The sequence below is a fragment of the Podarcis filfolensis genome (assembly GCF_964270895.1).
Source record: "Podarcis filfolensis genome assembly, chromosome: 3".
NCBI classification, from domain to species: domain Eukaryota; kingdom Metazoa; phylum Chordata; class Lepidosauria; order Squamata; family Lacertidae; genus Podarcis; species Podarcis filfolensis.
In genome coordinates this window covers 34,824,109-34,848,140 of record NC_139606.1, presented here as the reverse complement: position 1 = coordinate 34,848,140, position 24,032 = coordinate 34,824,109, and the positions used below count along the sequence as shown (strand labels likewise).

The following is a 24,032-nucleotide window of genomic DNA, read 5'->3' as shown; positions in this document are numbered from 1 at the left end:
GTGGAAAGGCTTGTGCTAGCAGAGACTTCATTCATCCCAGTATAGTGTATTGACAAGACAGGAGAGTATTTAGGCCAACATGCATACATATAGGGAGCTGTTAGATTGAATGCATAAGATCCCATGAAATCAACAAGGTTGAGTTTATGATGCACCTCCAGTTAAAAGATCCCAACTTTAGGGATGGGAAATGCTATCAAATGGTTAAGGTGCTTCCACATCACTGAGAAGGATTAATATTAGTGTGCATATTTAGTTATTATTGAAAGCATTTTTATCCCACTCTTCAGCTGAAAAAGACTCCCAGAGTAGCTTACAAAGGTTAATAATAGGCAAATCAGATGTTAAGAATTCAGCAGATTGTGATGCTGGATCTGAGCATCATGGCCCTTTCTCCAAGGGCCTCAGTGATGGCAGCTCATAGCAGGAGGGAGAGAGGGGTTAGAGGGGTTTCAGCTGCAGCTGTGTGATGGAGGATGCACACTAGTGGGATTTGACTTAACCCAAGACAACATATTGACTAGAAAGGGGTGGAAGAAGAACAATATCTGTGGGAAATTTGTGCTGGGTTAAAAAAAAAAAGTTAACAGGCCAGGGGTCACCAACCTTTTAGGGGCTAGTGGGCACATTGGAATACTGAGAAAGAGCTGTGGGCACAAGTCACAAAATGGCTGCCATAGAGGAAGCGTGGCATAACACAAAATGACTGCTACTACATAAAGAGCAGGAAAAGAGGCAGGACCACAAAATGGAGTGGGCATGCTCTCCATTAATGGGGGAAAGGCACCTGTCTTTGCTACTGCTGCACTCATTCACAGAGAGAAACTCTTTACACCTCCCTGTTCAGGATGGAAGAGAGGGTGTCTAATCCTGGCATCCAGTGAAATGTGGGCACGTTTAAGGTGCCATATTCAGTGTAGGAGAAGCTAAGCAAGTACAAACAGAACTTGGGCAGGAAGAGCCAAACTGTTGTGCATTGTGAATTTTTGAGGAGATGTTTACAGAGACTTTTTTGTGGGTGCCATTGGAAGCAGAGTGGGCACGCTGGTGCCTGAAAGTGCTGCAGTGGTGACCCTTTGCTGTTATACTACTAATAATTTATATAGCATAACTAATACATACAGCTTGTGTCCTGTGAGTATTGATGTTTCTGGCTTCTACTGGAAATGTTCCCCCAATATCCCATCCCACCAGTGGTTTTGCCATAGCTCAGTGGTAGAACACATACTTTGGATACTGAAGGTCTCAGGCTCATTGTCTGCATTTCCAGGGATACCTAGGAAAAAGACTCCTGGAGATTCACTGCTACTCAGTGTGAAAAATATTGAGCTAGATGGAACAATGGCGTGGCTTGTTATAAGAGTTCCCTGTGTTCATATAAGTTTACTTCCTTTGTTCTTGAGAACTGCCTTCGATTATAAGTTGAATGTCATGTCCTGAGTTTGTTGTGTCATTCTTTCACCAGCCAACCTTTTGACAAAACGTGCTATTCCACAATGAAAATTGAATCTGGATCCCTGCATTTGCCAGCTGTTGAGAGTGTCATTAGATTACTGAATCCCTGAAGGTAGTCATAGCTGTAAAGACTAGGCTTTTCCAACATGTCTGCTTGATCAGGCCAATGACAACTTTACTAAAGTTTGGAATAAAAATGAGTTGCAAGAGCTACAAAAGTATTGTGAAGCAAGTATTTACCACTTTCATGAATCCCTCAAGACGAGGTGTGCCGGAAGGTGTTGGTTGCTTTTGTAATGGTGGTTGTTGGCGTTGTTATTTTAAATCACAGCTGTATTAGAGCTTAGGAGGCTAATAAGAAGAGGTGTGACATATTTGTTTTAAATTAACCTTAATTGCATGGCAAGGCCCCGGACTTCCTAGCTCCCCCCGAAATAAATACACCAACACTAGTATATTGGGTTAATGGGATAAATAAGGCCACAACTTTATTGGTTAGAGATGTGAGTGGTTTGGCTTATGCAATTGGGTGAAGCAAGACTATATCCTGACTCCTGCCTGACTGCAGGAAGTCTCTTAAGGGTCAGCCACCGGAAGGGGGAGCTCTATGATATACATCAATTGAGCACCCCCAGGGTCACCGTTGGGGTCATGGCATGGTCCTAGCCTACGCCCAGGCTTCAGACAGGAACCACCCCAGATCCCTTTAACAGGATACCCTTAACGTGGAGGGGCATGCAGAGGCACAACCTCCTCTCCCATAATAAGGCTTACGTAATGCCTAACTTTACAAAGTTGTGATGATTGCTTCTAGGTAGGCGAAAACCAAATGGCTAATGCCAGTTTTGCCAAGTGGAAAAATTCCTACCTGACCCCAACAACCAGGCAACTGACATAAGTCATAGCAAGGCCATAGTTAAATCATGCAAGAAAGAGGGTGGGTGGGCTGGGAGATCCCACGAACTGAGGCAAAAGGACACTGCTTCCCCGGCTGCACCGCTATTTAAACAGGCATAGCTACACCCCCAGTCAACCCTGATTGGCTGTCCAGGGGCATGCCGCGGCCAGGGTTCCTGATGACATGGGAGGCGTTCCTCCGCCCACTCCAGGGTCACTGCGATGACCCAGATTCCCGCCCACAAAGCAGCCCCTCCTAAAAGGGGAAGCTGAAAACTTAAAGCTCCCTTCACTGCTTTGGAGTCCTTTTGAAGTCCTAGACTTCTTTGCATATGTCTGGAGTGAATTGTGTTCCCACAATTGAGTCTGGAGTTTTGAGAATGATTTCATTCAATAAGTGACTCAAAGTGACTCAAAGTCAGGAGAACAGAACTGCACTGTTGTGCAATAGGGCATCCCCCCCTTCTTCTCTGCCCCCATGCCTCCCCCAAATCTGCTCTGGAGGGTCATGAGAACTCCCAGAGCAGTGTGTAGGGCATACAAGATGAGAGATCATTTCATGTTACAAGCAGAAGTACATGCACTGATGGAACGATTGTTTTTTGCGTGACTCTGAATTCCACCCAATGTCATTGTCAAGGAAATGCCAGATTCTTTTGACATATCAAATACTAGATATTTGTGACACCTCAGTTATGTAGACTGAAAGCTGAGAGTCTTGGCTTACAGGAAAAGTTCAGTACCTCTTTTCCCAGGCCTTTGGCTAATTAAGCAATCTAATGCCTTTTAAATGTGTTTGTGGGAGGAGGTTACTGGGTTTTGTTATTATTATTATATGTATTTTGTGTTTTCATTTTGTATTTTTATGCTGTAAACTGCCCTGTGACCTTCAGGGGAAGGGCACTATATAAATTTAATAAAGAATAAGAATAAGAATATTTCACAAATAACCACAAGGACAATCTAATGAACAGCCTTTTTATTCTGCCGCTCTACTGGGTGCCAGACTTTCTGCTTTAAATATTTCACTATTCTATTTTCAGTGTTAGTACTTAAGCTCTACAATACATAAGTACAATTCAAGAGAATCTGTTTGGGCTGTCAAATTGTACTTGTTCGTTTAAAGCTTCACATTCCATATGACCTGGTATGGAGATACCTGTCCTCTTTCTTCGACAAAACACGGGTTGCTCGTTGCCCATGACTTTGAACATTCAAAATAGGCACATTTTGGGGATGGATTAAAATGATATACAATCTACTACAGTTTCTGGAAACAAGAACATTTGCATCCCCCCACCTTCCCCTTGAGATTACAGTGGTGGCTTCTCTTACCTCCCTCCCAGTTCTGGAAGTGACTTGCTTGAATTTGAGACTTAGTCCTATGTCTCTCTGGTCTTTTGGACAAAGAATCCCCCCCAGCCTTTTTCCCCACCAGGGCTGAAGGACCTGTGACTCTCCAGATATTGTTGCACTACAGTGCCCATCATCCCTGACCATTGATTCTGCTAACTGGGACGGATGGTAGCTGGGAGTTCAACATCTGGAGAGCCACAGATTCCCCATCTCTGCTTCATATCTGCAATGTGTCTGGACATAAAGAAGCAGGGCAAACCTCACTGAATTCCATTTCCATTCCACATACAAGATATGGTCAGATATACTCATGGCCAGTCTCATGCTCTGTCGGTGGAAGAATGTTTGATTTGGAGAGGAATAAAAATAACTTAGGTGTTTTTTGCCTCAAAGGATTGAAATTGCACTCCCCCCACTAGCAGTCTCATTCTACAGTAAAAAAGCAACTGAAAAAGGCTAATGTGAATTTGTTTCATTTTATTAGATGAGCAAATCCAGCTTAATTAGATCTTTGGCTGTCTATCTTTGAAATTAAGAGAACATTATATTTGCATAAAATATGCAATATGCATTTTGCAGAAACAAAATAGAGGAAATTTTGACACTTTACATAAATATCACGCAATTAAATGTCAGGTGCATGCAAACAGAGTAAACATACATGCATATATTTTGCCTAGGCTTATTTGAAGTATCTGAATAATCATACAGGCAGCCTCACGCTCAACAATAGTGTTGAAATGTAGCACTGACAGTTTCCTCCTATAAATGGCAACTCATTAGGAGATCCAGAGCTCAAGCAAATAACTCTAGATGGTGAGAATTAGGAAGGGCCATGGCTCAGTGGTAGAGAACATGACCTGCATGCAAAAGGTCCCGTGTTCAACTCTCCAGGTAGGGCTGTGAGAACCCCTGCTTGAAACCATAGAGAGCAAGTGTCATTCAGTGTGTACAGGAACAGTCACACTCATTATAATGTAACTTCCTATGCTCCTATTGTATTTATGTATGTATTTATATCCCAATTTCCATCATGCAATCCAAGGTGTAGGCAAACATATGGCTCTCAGGCAGCCATCTGTCCAGACACTGAGCCGACCCAAGCCTGCTTAGCTCCTGCAAAGCAGTAGCCTCATGTGCCTTCAGACCCAGTGTGGCCTGAGACCGTTTGTCCAGCATGTATTTATTTCCATTCAAGCAGTTTGCCCATGGACACGGCCCCAGAGATCAAACAAGAGCGCCAATGACATATTTGATGTTCAGGTAGACCCATTAAAATCATTGGCTCCCCACTTAGCCATGCTAACTACAGTGGGTCTACTCTGAATAAAACTTCGTTGAGAACTTTCAGCCCCAGGTTCTAAGACTGGGCTGAAATCATTCCTCCAGGTTTTTTTGGGGGGAGGGTCTCCCTATGAAAATAGGGGGCAATTTTCTTCTGCTTCCTTGGCAGGGGGAGAAGAATTTCTTTGACATTTTCAGTTGGTGATTGCCACTTACCTTAATGCATCTCGTGAGGAAATGCATGCATCAGGCAGCAGTGACAAGGGTCTAGTATTGTATCACACCAACTGGATTTCCGAGAATCCATTGGGAGCTATGTGATGTGCAACTATGCGGTATTGTTCCCAAGGCTTTCTGGGATGAGCAGGTGCCGTAAGCTGTGGAGAGAGCTTTCCACCACAATGAGTAGCTTCTTTTTTCAAGTTAGAAAATGGAAAACCTTTGGTCACATCACAAGGTGGATTAAGATAAGTGGCAACCTCATTCTGCCCTGCTGCCCTAGTAAATTTTGAATTACTAAATTAATGTTACATTTCAGTTACAATGGACTACCCATTCTCCTATGGTGCAAGTGTCTTTACAGGTGTGGAGCGCCAGTAATTGTAGGAATGCTACCACTGTAAAAATTCAAGAATTGGGCTGTTCCACTTCAATGCCATAAGGCCACTGTGAATATTCCTAGTACAGGAACAAAGTGGTGCAGCTGCAGCAATATATTAGCCATTGTAAATTGGAGTTTAATTGTCTCCTTCACCACAAAATATATTTTGCAGTAGCTGGACAGTAGACCTCTTAAAGATGTCACTATTACTCAGAAGCACCTAGACCTTTAGAAAGTCATAACTCATCAGCAATGCGCCAAGTGCTTCTGGGAATTTGCAAAGTATAAGAGGTTAAATTGATAGCAGCACACAATGCTCTGCATAGGACAGCACAGTTGTAAGGTTTTTTTTCTCCTGTTTGTTAACTGTATTTTTCCTTTCTACCAGAATACATCATCTGTGGGAATTATTCAGATGAGTAGCTTGGGGGAAGATTGCTGGATGCACAGGGACAACTATTTTGACCTATTGTATTATTTTATAACCAGTGTAATAACCTCAGAGCAGCGTAACTGCATATATAAAACTTCATGATGTGATATGCTGCTTGGTCTCAGGACTGTTAATTAGATGGTTGCTGAAACAGCCTGTATTCTCATCCAGCAAGTCAGTGTGGGTGCTTTCTACTACTGCACTGTACCAATTGTGGGGCAAATGGGACACCTAGTTTTGTATAGCCGAGACACCAATTTTAACATAAGCTTCACCCTGGGAAAACACTCATGAGCCTATTGGTTTTTTCCTCCCTTTACTTTAATTAGCAATGGGTGCTAGTTAAAGACTGTTGGAAGTTATTCTGGCACCTAAAGTAGAAAATTACATAAGCATCCTTCCCTGTAAGTAAAAATACAACAACAACAAAAATAACAATAGGCTACCATTTTATAGTACAAAAATTCACCTGTCTACTGGTAGGGCTGGCCCTGGCAGTTTGACCTGTGCCATAACAATGACTACATATAATGATGAGCTGTACATCTTCTGGCAGATCTTATAGGAAAGAAGCCACAGCGCGCTTTAAAACTATTGTCGCTAACGAAAGCTGACAGCTGGGAATGTTCCTGTTTGGTGTTTCTGATACACACCGTTTTTTTTGTTCCTTTGTTTTTAAATGTTGGGGATGTTTTGACATCTTTAGTGGAATAAAAAATTAATATACCACTTAAAATGTTCAGATTAAACAGCTGCCAAATTTTCATTTTTGTTAAGCTGCTTTCAGTTTTTGTTGTTGCTGTCGTTCCTTAAAAAAAACAAAACGCGAATCTTGGGGTGAATTAAAAATTCATGACCTCTGCACAAGGGTTGGTTCCTGAACTAAACATGCATTGCTCACATGAATACAGCGCATACAGTCAATAGGCCGACTTTTAAAAAGGTAAGACTCAAACTACCCTTGGAAGGCACATTTCAACTGATGTATTTGCATGCGAAATGACCATTAGCCGGGGCAAGAAAGTGGATCAGATTGTTCAAAAACCATGCAAGCTGCAGCAATGTTCATGTGAAGAGGGTCACAGTGTAGCCCTGCACCAGTTGCACCTGTCCCTAAAGTGTGGATGTGTGATGTGCAGATACAGAGCTGGGATTGGTTACACCTTCCTACTGATTATGGACTCTTGTGAACCTGTTGTTGCTGCTTTTTATGGGTAATAGTGCTTAGGAGTTTATTTCTCTCCGTCATACTTCTAACTGGACTTACAAATGTAGCATTCTTTAGGCTTACTCTGAGAGGTTGTGTGTGTCCCTTTTAGTCTCCTTTTGATAATACTAACTCTTCCTCTATTCATTCCCAAAGGCTTACAGCTTGAAATCTGAGTTAATTTATTAAGCCCCTGTGGGCCATATCCAATATGGAAAATCTCTGCTTGAACAATGCACTGAAAAATGAGAATGTTAAACTGTGGCTTTAGATGAGAAGTCTGCAGTCACTAAGTGCCTTGGTTTTCCCCAAATTAATGATTTGAGAATAACAAGAATGCCAAGGAGCAAATCAGTGCCAAGGACAAGTGTATGACAGGGGGAATTATTGCAAGTTTTGGAAAAGGAACTGTGTAAAAAAAAAAAAAAAATTAAGTTTAGTGCAAAAACCTTTATGATCAGATTTCTACCACAAATGGTCCTCTCTCTCTCTCTCTCTCTCTCTCTCTCTCTCTCTCTCTCTCTCTCTCTCTCTCTCTCTCCAGGTGAACTAGCATAACTCTAACCATTATATTTCCAGACTTTAAAAACAAAAACTTCTGTTAAAAGTCATGGTAAAAAAAGAAAAGCAACCATTACAGTAAAGGTGATTCAGTGTTTACTTTTGCTTTGGCTGGCTCCATCGTAAAGGATGGCAGCTATGGAATGTGATGAGGTTTTGAGGTGCTTTAAGACATAGATATATTTATGAATTGCTTCCCATAAAATCAAATAATTCCATATATAAACAATGGAGCAATATTCAACTAAATAGTTGTGCTGGCCCAAAAGGATTTACTCCTTTCTCTGCCCACTGTGCATGCCCCATACTATTCCGAAAACTGCTCCAGAAGGGTGCAGAACAAATTTAGGAGTTGCAGAGGGGAGAAAATGTTGCATTACACAAAGAGAGATCCTTGTGCTGATGGGGTGTTCCTCTTAGCACTACACTGAATACAGCCCAATTCAAAGCAATTATCTTGCAACCTTTTACCAAAAAAGAAAGTCATGAAACAGACTTTGCAACAGGTTATTTCTAGATTGAACTACTATCAGATTTTCACATACATTTTCAGCAGTGCTGAAAATACTCCATGCTGTTTTGACTATTATTGGCACGTGTGTGTGTGTGTGTCTTCCTGCTCATGCACATAGACTGCTTTTCTTCTTTTCTTCTTTCCTTACCGAGCCCTTAGCAAAGTTGTCACACAGCCAAATCTGGCTACGTGGCATCCTGATGCTACTGTTAGTTGGTGCCATCTGTGTAGTGACTCCAGATAGACAAGTAGCAACCAAAAGGTGTGCACATGTTGTGTGTGTGTGTGTGTGTGTGTGTGTGTGTGTGAAACGTTGTCAAAGGAGCAGCAAACATGGGGAGGAATCGGCAAAAAAAAAAAAAGGGAACATTAAATCAAACTGCTTTTTTGTTTTTTAGTTCTGGTTTGTTGGTCTAAGGCAGGGGTCTGCAACCTTTAAGACAAAAAGAGCCACTTGGACCCGTTTCCGAAGAAAAAAAAACTGGGAGCCGCAAAACCGGGAAGGTGACGTCGGGACAGTGCGTGACTAACGCACGCACCGCCCCCATGCGACATCACAACCAGTACAGTGCCCGTCACAGTGGGGAGTGTCGGGGCATACAATGCGCCTCCTCTCCTCGCTAGTATCTGCCCCAGAGCCGCGGCAAAGATGTAAAAGAGCCACATGCGGCTCCGGAGCCGCGGGTTGCAGACCCCTGGTCTAAGGGTAGGTGTGCTTCTTGCTTTGGGTGAAGGAGGTCGATTTCCAGGCAAGGCTGTGTCTCCAGGGGGAAAGTAGCCATTTTTTAAAGAAAGTTGTTAATTCTTATATTCTATGAAAATATTTATATTCCTTTGCAGTATCTTTTTTTAAAACCTCTAAATAGAAACTATGGAACGTTAAGTGAAGCCTTATCTATCTAGCTGCCTTGCTATGTCATAATGTATTGCATAACTGGAAATAAAAGCAAATTTAAAAACTGCTGCATTAAAAAAAAATCTGCCTTACAAGAAATCTGGATGTCCTGGTCTAACAAAGAAAATACCCTCTGCTTAAGGGTACTTTCAAGGAGAGCACGTATATTGTTTCTTTGCACCAGCATAATTTTGTTACAACACAAAGCAGAGTTCCTATCACCAGCATAATCCTCTGTGTGCCTACTCATGCCCTACTAAATCCCATGGAATTTTCTTTTGAGGAAACGACTTTAGGATTTTGTTGCATGTCTGAAAGATCTTTCTCCATCGCCCTTTTTAACCTGAAACAAATCCCAGAGTCTTATCATGTCCCTATTTAGAAATGTGTGCCTCCCTACCCCCCACCAGGTGCTAATTTTAATTGCTGCTGATTCCCAGGTGCTTTGGGACTGGTTCATGTACCTGTAGTTCTTTAAATGTTATGGCAATGATGCAGTATGGACTCCTAGGACAGGTATTTTTCTACAGCTTCTTACAGTGTGAAGGGCACCTTCATTCTATCTAGATCTGAGATATTTTAAATATCTTCACACCAATTCATTCATTCATTCATGAAATATACTCACGAGTCGCAAAGTGATTTCATGCTCTTTATTCAGCTCATAGTGGTGAGGAGGAATGAATGAAAGTCCCCTCAAGGTATCTGCTTTATATACATTATTGACACAATGGGCTGCACATGATTGGCTAATTCTGGAATTCTACTGTAAGCCAATCAGGTTGTGGATTCACTTCTATCTGGAGCATGATTGGGTGGTTCCTACCAACCAATCATACTGCTGCATTGTTCTAGGACCAATCAGACTGCTGCATTCTGAATCCTATTGTTCTAGGACCAATCAGACTGCTGCCTTTTGGATCCTATTGTTCTAGGACCAATCAGACTGCTGCAGTTTGGATCCTATTCAACTCAGTACATAACAATTCATACAGTAAAAAAACAAAACACAACAGTCCTGTTGCACCCCTAATCTGCCCTTATTGCTTTGTGCCCTGCACCTTGCCACTGCAACTAGCCATCCCTGCTTTGGTATAAAATTAAGCATGCTCCTCCTTTCCCAGTGATTTAATACAACAGTTGTATTTTCAATAATCAGCTTTCACCATTGATTTACCATATTACTCACCATACTCACTCAAAATGACATTTTAAAAATCATTGTTTATGAGAGCTTTATGTCGCAAAATTGTGTTGTTCTGTCTAAATAAATAAAAAGGGGGATTTCCCCCACAAATATAACAATTTTTGAACTTCTCAAATAAGTTCCCTAATTATTTGCTACATATTTCTTCCTGGAGAAATTGCATTTATTGCACTAAATAATTGGTCTAAACACAGCTACTTTTGCCCTGAAGCATGCATTTGCTTAAACCAGCTAACTGACAAATTTGAATACATTCCAATCACATGCAATTACCAATTAGAAGGAGAAATGTAATAGATGCCCTGACTGACTTATGCTGCAAGATATTTAAAAGAGGTGAAGAACATGAGATCTTCCAGATATTGTTACACTGCGACTCTCACGAGCTCTATACAGCACAGCCAAGAGTCAGCCCTTCCATGCACAATAAAATTGTGGATGAGCATGGGCTTATTATGGACTTATCTGGCAGTCATCAACACCACCACCAAACCGGAGAGCTCAGTACCTTCTTGATGGGTGAGAGGACTGGAATGAGGAACAGAGACCAAACATCTAGGCTTCCACCCCAGATGGTAGTCATCCCCTCCAATCTGAATCTAGACTTCCCTCTGCCCATGACCAATGAGATTGGGGCAGTATTTTCACAAGTCCCTGCTACCTGCCCTCCAAGACATATTTGAGGACCGTCATCCATCACTACATACAACTGAGAGATTAGACCACAGAAAGTCAATTTAAGGCCCAGTAGTATGCACATCTCACATGTCAGGAGAAAGACGGTAAGTCCACAACTACACTCCTCTCCATGCCTCTCACTCAAGGGAAACCACAACAAACCAAACTTCCCATGAACCAGGCTTTTTCCCCTGGGTGAGGGTCATGGGCCTTTTTCTGACTGTGCCTGGCCTACAATTCTATACCCTGACTGACCAAGGAGGGCAGGTTAACCCCTTTGGGATGTCATCTCTGCCTATAGCAGGGCCTGTTGTTATAGTAAAGTAGGCTCTAGACTAGACTCATTTAACCAGCAGTCCAACCCCAACACATTAAACAGTACACACTCTTTCCTGCAGGTAGATCTCTTACTGGACAAGAAAACTGACACGGGCAAGCAACACACACTCTCTTGGCTTGCTAGGAGATAGACCAGGCAGGGACTAGGATAGCCCCTTCCTATTTAGTCCTTCTGTAGTTTTTAAACTTTAGTGTTTAAACTCTGCTGGAAAGCATTTAAATTGGACAGTTTTTTCTCTATTTTGTTTTCTTCCTGAGGTAGTGTTGCATTATCCTCTTGCTCTTGTCTTCTGTTAGCCACCGTTAAGTATGCGAAGAAAGGTGGGGTAAAAAATGCTTTTGATAAAAACTCTTGGGCAACCCTATCTTGCTCATTTTTCAACCTCGGTGCAGACTATGTTGTGCATGTAAGCAACACATGAAGTCTGCTGAGTGCACACACACCACCTGTATCTCTGTCCAGGGCTATCCAGGTTATTTGAGTTCAAGAACATGCATAACATCACTGCTTAGAGGAAGAAGAGGGCATAGAGATATAAAAGGAGGACACTGCCCTTCCGTTCTCTGCAATAATTCATTGTGTTGCCCTCTTTAAACGTTATCGCTCACCATCTCTGCAGCAAAATGCTTCTCTGTTGCACATATAAAGGTCTGCTAGTGAGCATGATGCAATAATACTCTGCTCTCCTGGTAACTGCCTATGTGTTTAGCCATTCTTTTCCGTGTCAACATATTGTCAACGTTAAACATATTAATTGTTTAAACATTTATGGTCTGAGGATGCGAGAGGATAGATTGTGTGCCCAATAGCACTGACATATCTATCTCTCTGGGTTGTTGTTGTTTCTCTCTCTCTGTCTGTCTTTCTCTCTCTCACACACACACACACTACATGCACTTGCACACCTTTAAAGGTGAGTAGGCAGTTAAAGAAAACCAGGCCCAGGTCGGGTCTCTTGCAAAAGCCATAGTGGGTACACTCCAAAGTGATTATGCTGAAAGAGATCACAAGCACATCAATAAAAATAAAATCAGCCCTGCATGCTGTGTTGTACTTCAGCACCTATTGTGAAGTCCTGTTTTTCCTTTTTTTGATAAAAAAGGGAAAGAAAATACTGTTAGTTTTCAAAAGGTTTTCAGACTGTCACATTTGACACTATTTATTTAATACCGCTGTTGAAAAGGAGAACTACAAAGGATGTCTCACCAAAGATTTGAATTATGATGAACATCCCTTTCCAGTGCCTATCCGTTGTAGACAGCATTGTCATCAACAGCCTCAAAATTATCTGCAGCCATGCAGCATGGATATCTTAAAGGAATAAAAGCCCAGCAATTACACAAGAGCAAGATAGGAACACGTTAGAAGTATCCACTCTTGTGCTACATAAACGCTAGGATGCGAGAAATCTGCTTCATACAAGACGACCAACTCATTATTTTTTCTATACAGTTTGTCTTGCTTTCAAGGTACACATGTTTCCATGATAACAGAGACAGGCAAAGTGGAGGCAAAAGCTTTTAAAATTCTGTTCAAGAAGTACACAATGCACTCCTCTGGCACTGTGTATGCTTGCTAGAAACAGCTGATGGCCTAAATGCTGGTGAGAGTATAAGAAACATTAAAAGAGCCCTCGTAGAATTGAGGATCATCTAGTCCAACCGCCTGCAGTGCAGGAGTCAGTGCAGGATTAAATAATCAGCCTGTTTAGGCCATCACTACCCTAACTGCACACCTATGGAAATGGTTTGGTTGCTGATTGATTTTGTAGATGTGTAGGCCCTGCCTTTATCTCTCCAAACAGGATCAGCAAGAAAGGGTGTGCGCTCTGGTCCACCATGGTCAAACTCAATCCCTCCCTCCCAGTTGCACACTGATAGGCTGGGGGTGGGACAGAGCAGCAATGGGAGCAAAAGCTTGGAAGTTGGGGAAACTTAAAACTGCTTAGCATCTGCTGAACCATGCCCTAGGATGCAGTCTCCCAGAAGAAGAGAAATAAATAATTGGCAAGCCTTTTCAGTTGAAAGAGCAGGATGCAAATGCTTTAAATGACGAAAATGGATGTAGATTTTGCAGCTAAGCTTAAAAATAGCAACGGGAAAGAGTCTGAAGGAAACCATCTCGCCTTCCAGAGGCATCAGAATAGATGTAATTATTATTTTTATCTTGAATTGCTATGGGTCTTTAATTAAAATACTTAAATTATAGGTAATAACCATTACCTATATTGATTTTATTTCATTAATCAAATTGCTACCTTTTTGTAGCCGTTTGATTGGCACTCCATTTCAGTCCCAGCCACAAGTCTTTCCCACCCCCTCCATGTGTAACTTTTAATTATACATGACCTTTTGGCAATAGCTCCTGTAAAAGAATGAAAAATCTTTGTCTCTAGACTCATTACTCATGCATATCTTTTAAAGCCAAGACAAAAGTTCTGTACTAGGCCTAATGCTTGGCCATAGCTTAATATAGAACAATCTATCACACCCAAAATATCTTTTCTAATTATCACATGTCTATGTCTGTTCCAATATATATGTTGTGCATATTCCTTTTTCTTCCGAAGTACAGATAGGACAGTAGACATTTTTAAAGTGCATTTAATTGGACTGCAAAGAATGTGGTCGGCCTTGTTAGCTCTCTGCTTTTGCACCCAGTTATGTAGCTTACTAGGGACATGGGTGGCACTGTGGGTTAAACCACAGAGCCTAGGACTTGGCGATCAGAAGGTCGGTGGTTCGAATCCCCGCAAAGGGGTGAGCTCTCATTGCTCGGTCCCTGCTCCTGCCAACCTAGCAGTTCGAAAGCACGTCAAAGTGCAAGTAGATAAATAGGTACCACTCCGGCGGGAAGGTAAACGGCATTTCCATGCGCTGCTCTGGTTTGCCAGAAGCGGCTTAGTCATGCTGGCCACATGACCTGGAAGCTGTACGCCAGCTCCCTCAGCCAATAAAGCAAGATGAGCACTGCAACCCCAGAGTCGGTCATGACTGGACCTAATGGTCAGGGGTCCCTTTACCTTTATGTAGCTTACTGGGTGACCGTGGGCCAGACCCTTTCTCAGCCTCAGCTACTCCAAAGGGTTGTTGTGAAGATAAAGTAGGAGGTGGAGAAGAACCATATGTGCTATCCTAAGCCCCTTACAGGAAGGTTGGCCATGATGAAGCTATTCTTTTATTCCACTGGTAGCACCAGTGGTGCTACATTTATTCAGGGATGCGAGTGGCGCTGTGGTCTAAACCACTCTGCCTCTTGGGCTTGCTGATCAAAAGGTCAGCAGTTCGAATCTGTGTGATGGGGTGAGTCCCATTCCTCTGTCCCTGCTTCTGCCAACCTAACAGTTCAAAAGCACGCCAGTTCAAGTAGATAAATAGGTACCCTGTGGCAGGGAGGTAAATGGTGTTTCCATGTGCTTTGGCACTTGTCATGGTCCTCTGTGCACCAGTAGCAATTTAGTCATGCTGGCCCCATGACCCAGAAAGCTGTCTGTGGACAGATGCTGGCTCCCTCGGCCTGAAAAGCGAGATGAGTGCCGCACCCCATAGCCTCCTTTGACTGGACCTAACCCTCCAGGGGTCCTTTACCTTTACCTTTTTACCTTACATTTATTCTTTTATCCTGTGAATGATTTTATTACTCTATGCGCCTAACCTCACCTGTAAATGTGCAAGTTTTGAACCTTCATAACATCCCACCACTCTGGCATCATATCTTAAGGATCAAGTGTTGTTATATGTTCATTTATTTGACATTATTTGTGCATTTGGTTGTTATGCTGAGGTAGTAGATTCCCTTTTCCAGTCCTATTGTTCTGCCTTCACTTTGTGACTCTTAGGTCTTTAAATCTCACCAGTTGCTACCAAATGTGAAAGATCATTCCACCTCCTGTGAAAAACCCTACCTTCCTGACACTGACTATCAAAGATCTATTCATCTAATTGATTTATCCACCAAATAGGGAAGATTTGCTTTCTTTCCACTACCCTTACATGTAGGATCATTCCCGCAACTACCTATTTGTGGGAGATTGCACCATACCAAAATTACCTTTTTTATTTATGTATTGCATTCACTGCAATTATATCCCCAATTTTTTCCCTATAAAGTAGTGTGCATGGTTTGAAAGATCCTTTATTTTATTCTCACAGAAACCATGTGAAGTAGGTCAGACTGAAAGATGGTGACACTGACCTGATGACACTCAATGAGCTTCATGACTGAGTGGGAATTTGAACCCTGGTCTCCCAGGCTCTTTTTTCAGAATAGCCAGCATGGTGCCATCCAGAGGTTGTACTACACTTCCCATTATACCTGTCTATCCAGAGTGTACCACATTGTCTATCCTTCTTCTGTATCTTCCACTGCCACCAACCCTTTCTGGTAGTGTCTCTTATTCCTCTTAGAACACACAATAGCTGAGTTAGACTACAGTGGTACCTCGGGTTAAGTACTTAATTCGTTACGGAGGTCCGTTCTTAACCTGAAACTGTTCTTAACCTGAAGCACCACTTTAGCTAATGGGGCCTCCTGCTGCTGCCGTGCCGCCGGAGCACGATTTCTGTTCTCATCCTGAAGCAAAGTTCTTAACCCAAGGTACTATTTCTGGGTTAGCGGAGTCTGTAACCTGAAGCGTATGTAACCCGAGGTACCACTGTATAGGTATGAGAGAAGTCAGACCAGGATATTTATTTTAACGTTGAACTAAACATATTTACTGAAAACTTGTTTTCAGTATAAAATAAATACTTTGCACATTGAGAAGCAAACTATGTTGTAGTCATCAGTGCTTGTTTAACCAATTCCATTACCCAGTTGCTATCATCCTAACTCACAAATTATCTCAGGGGCACTCCCTGAAGACTCAAAGGTTTCCAAGGTCTGTTGCCTGTAGCTGAGAAATCTGGCTTCAGCCTCCATGTACGTAGGACCTGCTGGGGACATTTTCCTCTCCTTGTAGGCCAGGCATGAGGAACCTGTTTTGGCTGGTGGGTCAGATCCAATAAGTTCCCATTTACAAGAAATCCTAGACACATAGATATAAGAGGTTTGGTATACTTGTGCAACTTTCATTGCCATGTTGACATCACATGTAAATATGTAGCAGATATAGTTTATAAAATTCACAGCACAGTCCTGAACTAGCCTATTATTGTCACAAATATGTTCGATCAAACACAGCTTTATTAAGATCTTTATGAGTAAGGTGAAAGATATATTGCGAGCTGCCTGACCAATGTCTGTCTGATGGCAAATACACAAAGTAATAGTGGGTTGCTTGCATTTGTCTTACAATGGTTTTGTGAAGTACGTAACAGATTATGGAACAGGCTTTCTGGGACATTTAATTCTGGGATCCATAAAAGGAGAGGCAATCCTTAATTTTAGTGAAATTAACTTCAAGGAAAAGTGCTGAGATGCTAAGAAATACTGATCATAAAGGAGCTGGAATTTTAAATCTTAGTAGCAGAATAGGACAGGAAAAGAAGGAATATCTGACTTTTAAAAGGGCAGCCACTCTATAAAAGGGCACTTGCAGGGTGTACGTGGAAAAGGTTGCTAAAAGGCTTAGAAATATTAGAGATGGAATGACACTATCTCAGAATGAAATCCCATATAAGAAGAGAGCTAAGATAATGCCAGTAAGGCTGAATAATATGGTTCACAAGACTGGGAGGTTGGGGATCATCTGTCAAAAACGGGAATTACTTTTCAAGTGATTAAATGCACAACAGGTCTGCATTCTTAAATGTACAATGTCTGAGGATCCTGATAAGCAGCTGGGTAAATACTGGGAAAATATTTAACATAATGCAATCAAACCCTTTTTTTATGTTCCAGTGAGTTAAGGGAATAGTGTTAAGCACATGCTTAACTTGCTTGACTTAGGGCTTAGCCAGAATTACTTGTATCCTTGTTTTGGATCCATTTTCATGAATAGCACCTGCAGTTTTTAAAGAAATGTTCTACACTTGTATTGAACATGATCCACTTCTTAGCTTCATTTGTTCTTATTGAATGGATTGGTTACAGTAGTACCATGTGATTTTGATGTCACACTGTTGTGGCTGACATAATGATGTCATGGATGCCTATGCAAAGAAGGAGAAAGGTGTGATAAGCAAGCAGCAGCAGATCTTCTGAGAACAAGATCTGTGAAACAACAGTAGCTGGATAGAACAAAAACCTGCCGGACAACACTAGAAGAATGGAAATGTTCACTGAGATATTTTTTCAGTAATTACTTCAGATGCACTGAATAAGCTAATTTCAAAGCAAATATAACATTTACTGAATATTCAGTGCAGCCCTCCCAAAATGTGCTTAGCTTTGGCTGAGTTGGACACATCGTGTAAAACAGGGATAGCCAACATCGTGCCCTCTAGTTGTTGCTAGACCACAACTCACGTCATGTCAAAGAGCGAGCGGGCAGTAAATCTCACCGTTCAAAGTTGAAGTTAACTCTTTATTAGCAAAAACAGGAGCTTCACAGATTTGGCTGAGTGCCATGCCTAATGAACACAGCAGCTCATCCCCAGTAGGTCTTAACCCATGAATCAGTTGAACGTTCCTGTCTCCCCACAACCATCCAAGTCCCTTCTTCTCCAGGGCTTTTTCCAGGCAGTTGAAGACTGCGCCTGTGTGCAGCCTTCCACTGTTTTACCCATTTCAGCTCTCATCTTGTTCTGTGAAAGAAGGTTGAGAGGAAGCTTGTAACAGCACGAGGGGGAGACACCTGTGACTCTTCACCAGCCTGACTCATCTCTGCCTCTTGGTCTTCCTCCGCCCATTCACCTGCTTCAGTTCTGCTTCTGCTGCTGGTCTTCTCTCTGCCACCAATTCTCCCAACTCACTTAGCCCTGTTGCCTCTTCAGCATGTGATTACCTCCTCCCAGTCTTCTCCCTCTGACTACACATCATTGTCCCACCAACGTGCCCCAGGCTCTGAGCCTTCTTCTCTTGGTGGTAGAGTTGGTTCCTCCCACCATTCTTCTGTGCCCAACCCGTCAATGGCATGTCAGCCCCAGCCAGCATGGCCAGTGGTCAAGAATGGCGGGAGTTGTAGTCCTGCACCATCTGGAGGTCACCATATTGGCTACACCTGGTATACAAAGATGCCTGAGAAGTAGGAACCCTCTTATATACACAACAGAGTTGGTGACACAGCAATGAGTAAAAGGAGCATTCCATACGTACAAAGACGTTGCACCAAAAAGAAAACTGAATTCCTCATGGAGAATTATATTGGAGAGATGCTAAAGATCTAAAGCTGTGTGACAGAATGGAGAATAGCTTAAAAAAACAAAAAACTACAGTAATAAAACCAAGAAGAGATGGTATTCATCAAAGAACAATAAAATACTAAATAGGAAATTATTGGGGAAAAGCTAAGTTTTGCATTACGGCAGGGATGGCTAACCTATATGGCCCTCCAGATGTTGTTGGACTATAGCCTCCATCATCCTTAACCACTGGCTACACAGGCTGCAGCAGGGAATTGCTGTCCATCAATAGCTGAAACACCACAGGTTAACCACCTTTGCATTAAGGGATTTGATATTTTTTTTTGTAATAATATTTTACTATTATTTTTGCATATAGAAAGTCACATTTGTTACTCAGCAATTATATTCCAATTCAACAAAACCAGTGATCTGATTTCTAAGCGATTACATGGGAAATTGTTATTCATTCAACTTTTCTGCAACAACAGACAGAAATCAAAGCTTCTGCTAATGATTCCATTCAGAGGAATTACGCTCCTGTACAGCTCCGTGGGTAGTTTCTCATGTAATAGCTTTCAAAATATAAATCTGTGTTACTTTGGAATTGGCCCTTACTGTGCTGGAGCAATCACAGAACATGTTACATTGACAAATTAACTGCAGTTCGAGTTGACAGGTTTTGTGGTGAGCTGCTGTTTTGCCATAAACACTCTACTGTGTGCAGCAGCCTCTATTGAAAGCGATGTCAAGCAACCTCCTTGTGGCTACTGGTTCATTGGCATCGCATGGAAGATGGGGTGGGGACATTGTAGTGTCCCCTGCAGGAGTCCTCTTTATTGCTTATTCATGATGCTGTTGGAGAAGCCGTATGCAATCCTACTTTCAATACTATTTGCATCAGCAAAAGTTTTGGGACAGTCGCACATTGCTTCCTTTCCAATTAGTGCATATCCTCTAACTTCCGGCTGGAATCCCATAACTTTTCATGCCAAATATGTTGTGGGGTTTCTCGTCTGTTGTTGCACCACAGACAATAGCAACACAGTAGCATCGGCAAACAGAACAGCTCAGTAGGTAGAGCATGAGACTCTTAATCACAGGGCTGTGGGTTCGCAAGTGCAGTGGTGTGCATGCTATTCCTTTCAAGCAGAGGTTTTCAAGCTTTTTGAGTCCAAGGCTCCCTTGACCAACTACATGCTTTCTGCGGCACCCCGTAGGGCTCAGGAGCCCAGTTATGTCCCGTCCCCCCGCCTGCAGAACTGGCAACCTCTCACCCTTTTTCGAACACCGTCCCTTGTGAAGTGTTCCCTCAGCTTCCTCTCCTCTCCCCTCTCCTTGAGAGTCCTCTGGGCAGCCACTGCCCCAGGTCTCTGATCTCCTCCCCCTGCACAAAGAGAGGTGCTGTAAAACTGAGGCACCATTCGTCTGTGGAGCTTATAGCCAGGGCTGCTGCAATAAACAGCTGTGCAAGCCTTTGGGACGCAGAGGCACGAGAGGGCTTCAGTTGAGGTAGGGAGGGACAGAGGCCAATGTTGCCCGTGGCACCCCTGACCATCATTCAAAGCACCCCAGGGTGCCATGGCACACTGCTTGATAACCAGTAATTTAAAGCATATATGAATCACATTCCCCTCCTCAAAGAATTCTGGCCACTGTACTTAAGGGTTGCTGGGAATTGTAACACTGTAAACTACAGTTCTCAGAATCCTTTGAGGAAAAGGATGTGCTTCAAATGTGCTTTAAAGTTATAGTGCGGCGCTATTTTTATAGAAAATGAGGTGCCAGAACTCACTGTGAACGCCTCCCTTGTTCTCTTATAATGGCAATGGTGCCCATCTGAGAGGTGCTGGAACTGACTTCTGGTGAATTCTGGCTGGGGGGGGGGGACCCTGGTGTTTATACAGCCAATGTCAGCTCTTAAACTGAAAAGGAGAGGCAGTGTTACATCTGTACTAGTCAGTATTACAAATGCAGTAAGACAGACAGATTATTTTGAGTTGAGGAGGTAAAAGATATGGGATTCTGGCTTGATTCTGACTGGACAGCAGTTTCTAGCCACAGCCTCTAATTTTTAGTTGCCTGTGTAAGTGAGGAAGTGTTAAAATATCAACCTTACAGGTTCATAATCTTTATTTCTTATTACTTGCTCCACAATTTATTGATAGTAACTTGCAGAGTTCAGGTTGGCCTGAAGCGAGTAAGCATTCTTGATTTACTCTGCATAGTCACTAGAGTTCATGCACAATTCCCAAAGGAAAATAATACCATCACTGAATAAATGGGACAAGTTCTGCCAGCATTCAAAGCTACAGGTTTAGCCAGAGAGATTATTAGTCAGTTAAAAATGGGTTGGGGGGAATCACATAAATGATGCATGGCAGCAGCAGAGCTTCACTTTGAAATCTGTAGACTCTCATTAGTTAGGAAAACACACTTTTAAAAAGTCTCAAGCATAATAAACACTGTTCATATGCAATCGCCTTTCATTTACATGGGGCTTGAGTGGAAATCAAGGCATATTTATTGCAAACATTAAAGGTTGGAAAATAGCATATTGAGATGGTACAGTTTAGAAAGACTGAAACATAAATGAAAATGGAATGTGGGAGGTTTAAGTCTCATGGCCCTGATGCTATAGATGTCCAAACCCATCTACTGATACAGCTACAGCTACATGTATCTATAGCCTTTGTACATCACGTGAATAAAGCTTCATGCAACTCCATTACTGTGGGCTCCCAAATGAAGGTGGCTTTGTGCAAGAGTATATATCCTTTAGGATGGTGTGAAGGTTACGTTGTTTTTCTTGCCATCCCAGCATAAGCCAAACCACAAAATTATGCATTATGTAGCTGCTTTTAGAAAAGGTGATCCCCGTCCCCCTGTCCCCATTTGATTTCTCCTTGGATTTGGGGCTTCTGAATGACTTGCTCTCAATCACAGAGTAACACTGTGGGCTAATAGTTTGCCATTCTGTTTTTAACTTCTGCATTTTGTTCTACTGGCTGTGCACACACAGTTTGCTGTAGGTTTTAGTTCTTTCCATTTGTTCACATCTTTCTTTTTCCTCCCAATTCATATTATTGATATGTATGAGCAGTGGCATGTATTGATCAGACATTGTGCAAAATCTTGGCTGCATACTAACCCGTTCATAGCACTTTCCCCCTTGCCCTCTCAATCTGGAATCATATATGCTCATAAAACATGCTGCTTTCAATTTAGATTAAATCTAGATCCTGACATTCACACGGGTGTGTGTGGTGACTTGATACACATTTGATAACCCTCCCCTTGGTTAGGCTGCCCTTGCCTTCTCCTCCTTCCCCAGGTGAATGAAGGAGGAAATTGTGCTTGCAATCTTGGTGTACCACTGCCGACAACATCTGCTTTAATCTGTTTTCAAATTGACACACTATGGAGTAATGCAGAATCAATCTGCAATGAGGTTTCATTTTTTGGAGTGAAACCAGTTTCTCAAGAAGTGCTTTCAGGGTCAAAAAATATGCAATATATCTAAATTCTGAAATTTGTTTTAGAATTTCTTAATGTTAAAATAGGAAGGCAAGTCGAGTGGAATGCAGAGTCTGGGGAAGAAACCCACTTTTGTGTGATGCCCATTTGCCAGTTGCTATATTTTGCAATGCTGGCATCTGTTAGCATAGAAGTGCAAAGTTAGTAGTAGTAATATAATAATAATATACAGGCTTTAATTTCAAGAAACTTTTTTTGTCATGAACTCTCAGTGCTTTCCCACATTGAACTTGTTTCTGCACCTCATCTATGATGCTCATATGAAAGCATAGCAACTTGCAGAAGTAGACACTTGCAATAGGAAAGTTAATAGGAAGTTATTTTACCATTCCAGAGCTGTTTGAAATAAGCGTTTAATTTTCCTGACCTTTTTAATGTGCTTCTCTTCCAGTGCTTTCTGCAAAATATCACTAAATGATCTTGTATTCTCAAATGCCGCACATTTCATCCTTGTACAATAGTACTCAAAAAGTCAATGGTTAAAAATTAAAGTCTCTGTGTGTTTAATTGCATTCTATCTAATGGGTGGTTCACGAAGTATCTCTTCTGTGTTTTTTTTCTCCAAGTCTCATTTCCACATGTGAACAATCCCAAATGGCTCAAGGCAAACCCCTCAGACTAGCTCGGGACATTTTTATGATTTTTAATATATTTTTTCTGGGATAATTCTGGAACCAATCCAAATAGATAGCTCCCCCCCCTTAACCAGAATTCTCTTCTGAAATTTGGTGCTCATTTCATTGAAATCTAGGTATTTTTCCGATTTTTGCACTGGAGTGTGAAACTTGGAACTCTAAGGAAGTTGTTGAAGCAGCTCAGACTGAGAGCTTATGTAGGACCTGAAGGTTCACCTATTCTGGGCTATCAGCCAGGCTGTTAATTCAGGCTTTTCTCCCCTCCTGGGCAGCTGCACATGCAGCTAGCTGAGCACTTTGCTTGCAACCTTGAAACTCCCATCCGTCTTGCCATGCCCTCTGCTGTTGTGACCCTGGTGACAGGAAGCTCAAGAGACAAGCAACTCGGATAGAAGCTGCCAGTTCCGGGATGAGGATGGCTGGAGCCAGGAATGCCCAGTGGAGAGGGGCAGCAGCTCACAGCTCATCTCCCAGCCATGCTGCTGCTACCTCTTACTGAGAGGGGTGAGATGGCAGGCAGGCCAGTGCTGTGTAGGTGCACTGGTGGAGCCAACCCACTTGCTCCTGCTGACGTAGCCACACAGCACCAACCTCCCCATTGCCTCTCCCTTCTGGTAAGTGGTAGCAATGCTGCTGCTGCTGCTGCTGGGAGGCCAGGTGCATGCTACCACTTCTCCCCACCAGCTGCTCCTGTGCAGAGATCTGCTGGAGAGTCCTGCTCCCCCTACTCCTTTTCGAGGGAAACCCTAGGTCTAGGCAGAGCTGAACCCTGAAAGTACAAATCGTGTTCAGTAATTTGCTGCTAAAGCAGCTCCTTTATCTGATCTCACCTGGCTGGTGAATAGCTGCTTTGAAAGGGTCATTTTATCATGCCTTCACTGTGTTTCCATGCACACTGCTAGTTGCTGTGGCAGAGGAGATCGAAGCAGGGATGGATGGATGAATAAATGAATGAATGAATGAATGAATGCTCAAGGAAGTTAAAAGGCATTCATTACAACGGTTATTTATAATTATTATCTGTGGCTTTCTCCTTAAAGTTAAACCACATTTTCTGAAAAAGAACTGAATGGTATGTTTTATGCTCCATAATGACCTTCTTAATGGGGTAAGGAGATCAATATAGTCTTGCAATCATTTGTTCATTTCTGTGGCTATTATTCACTAGCAGATATTTAGAAAAGCATTTGTATATTGAATTCCAGAGAA

The 24,032-nt window shown here is 42.3% G+C and overlaps 1 protein-coding gene across 2 annotated transcripts in view; it reads left to right on the top strand.

Annotated features, from left to right (window-relative positions):
* Positions 1 to 24,032, top strand: part of KHDRBS2 (KH RNA binding domain containing, signal transduction associated 2) — a 336,381-nt gene that overhangs the window by 266,487 nt on the left and 45,862 nt on the right. The window lies entirely within an intron of this gene.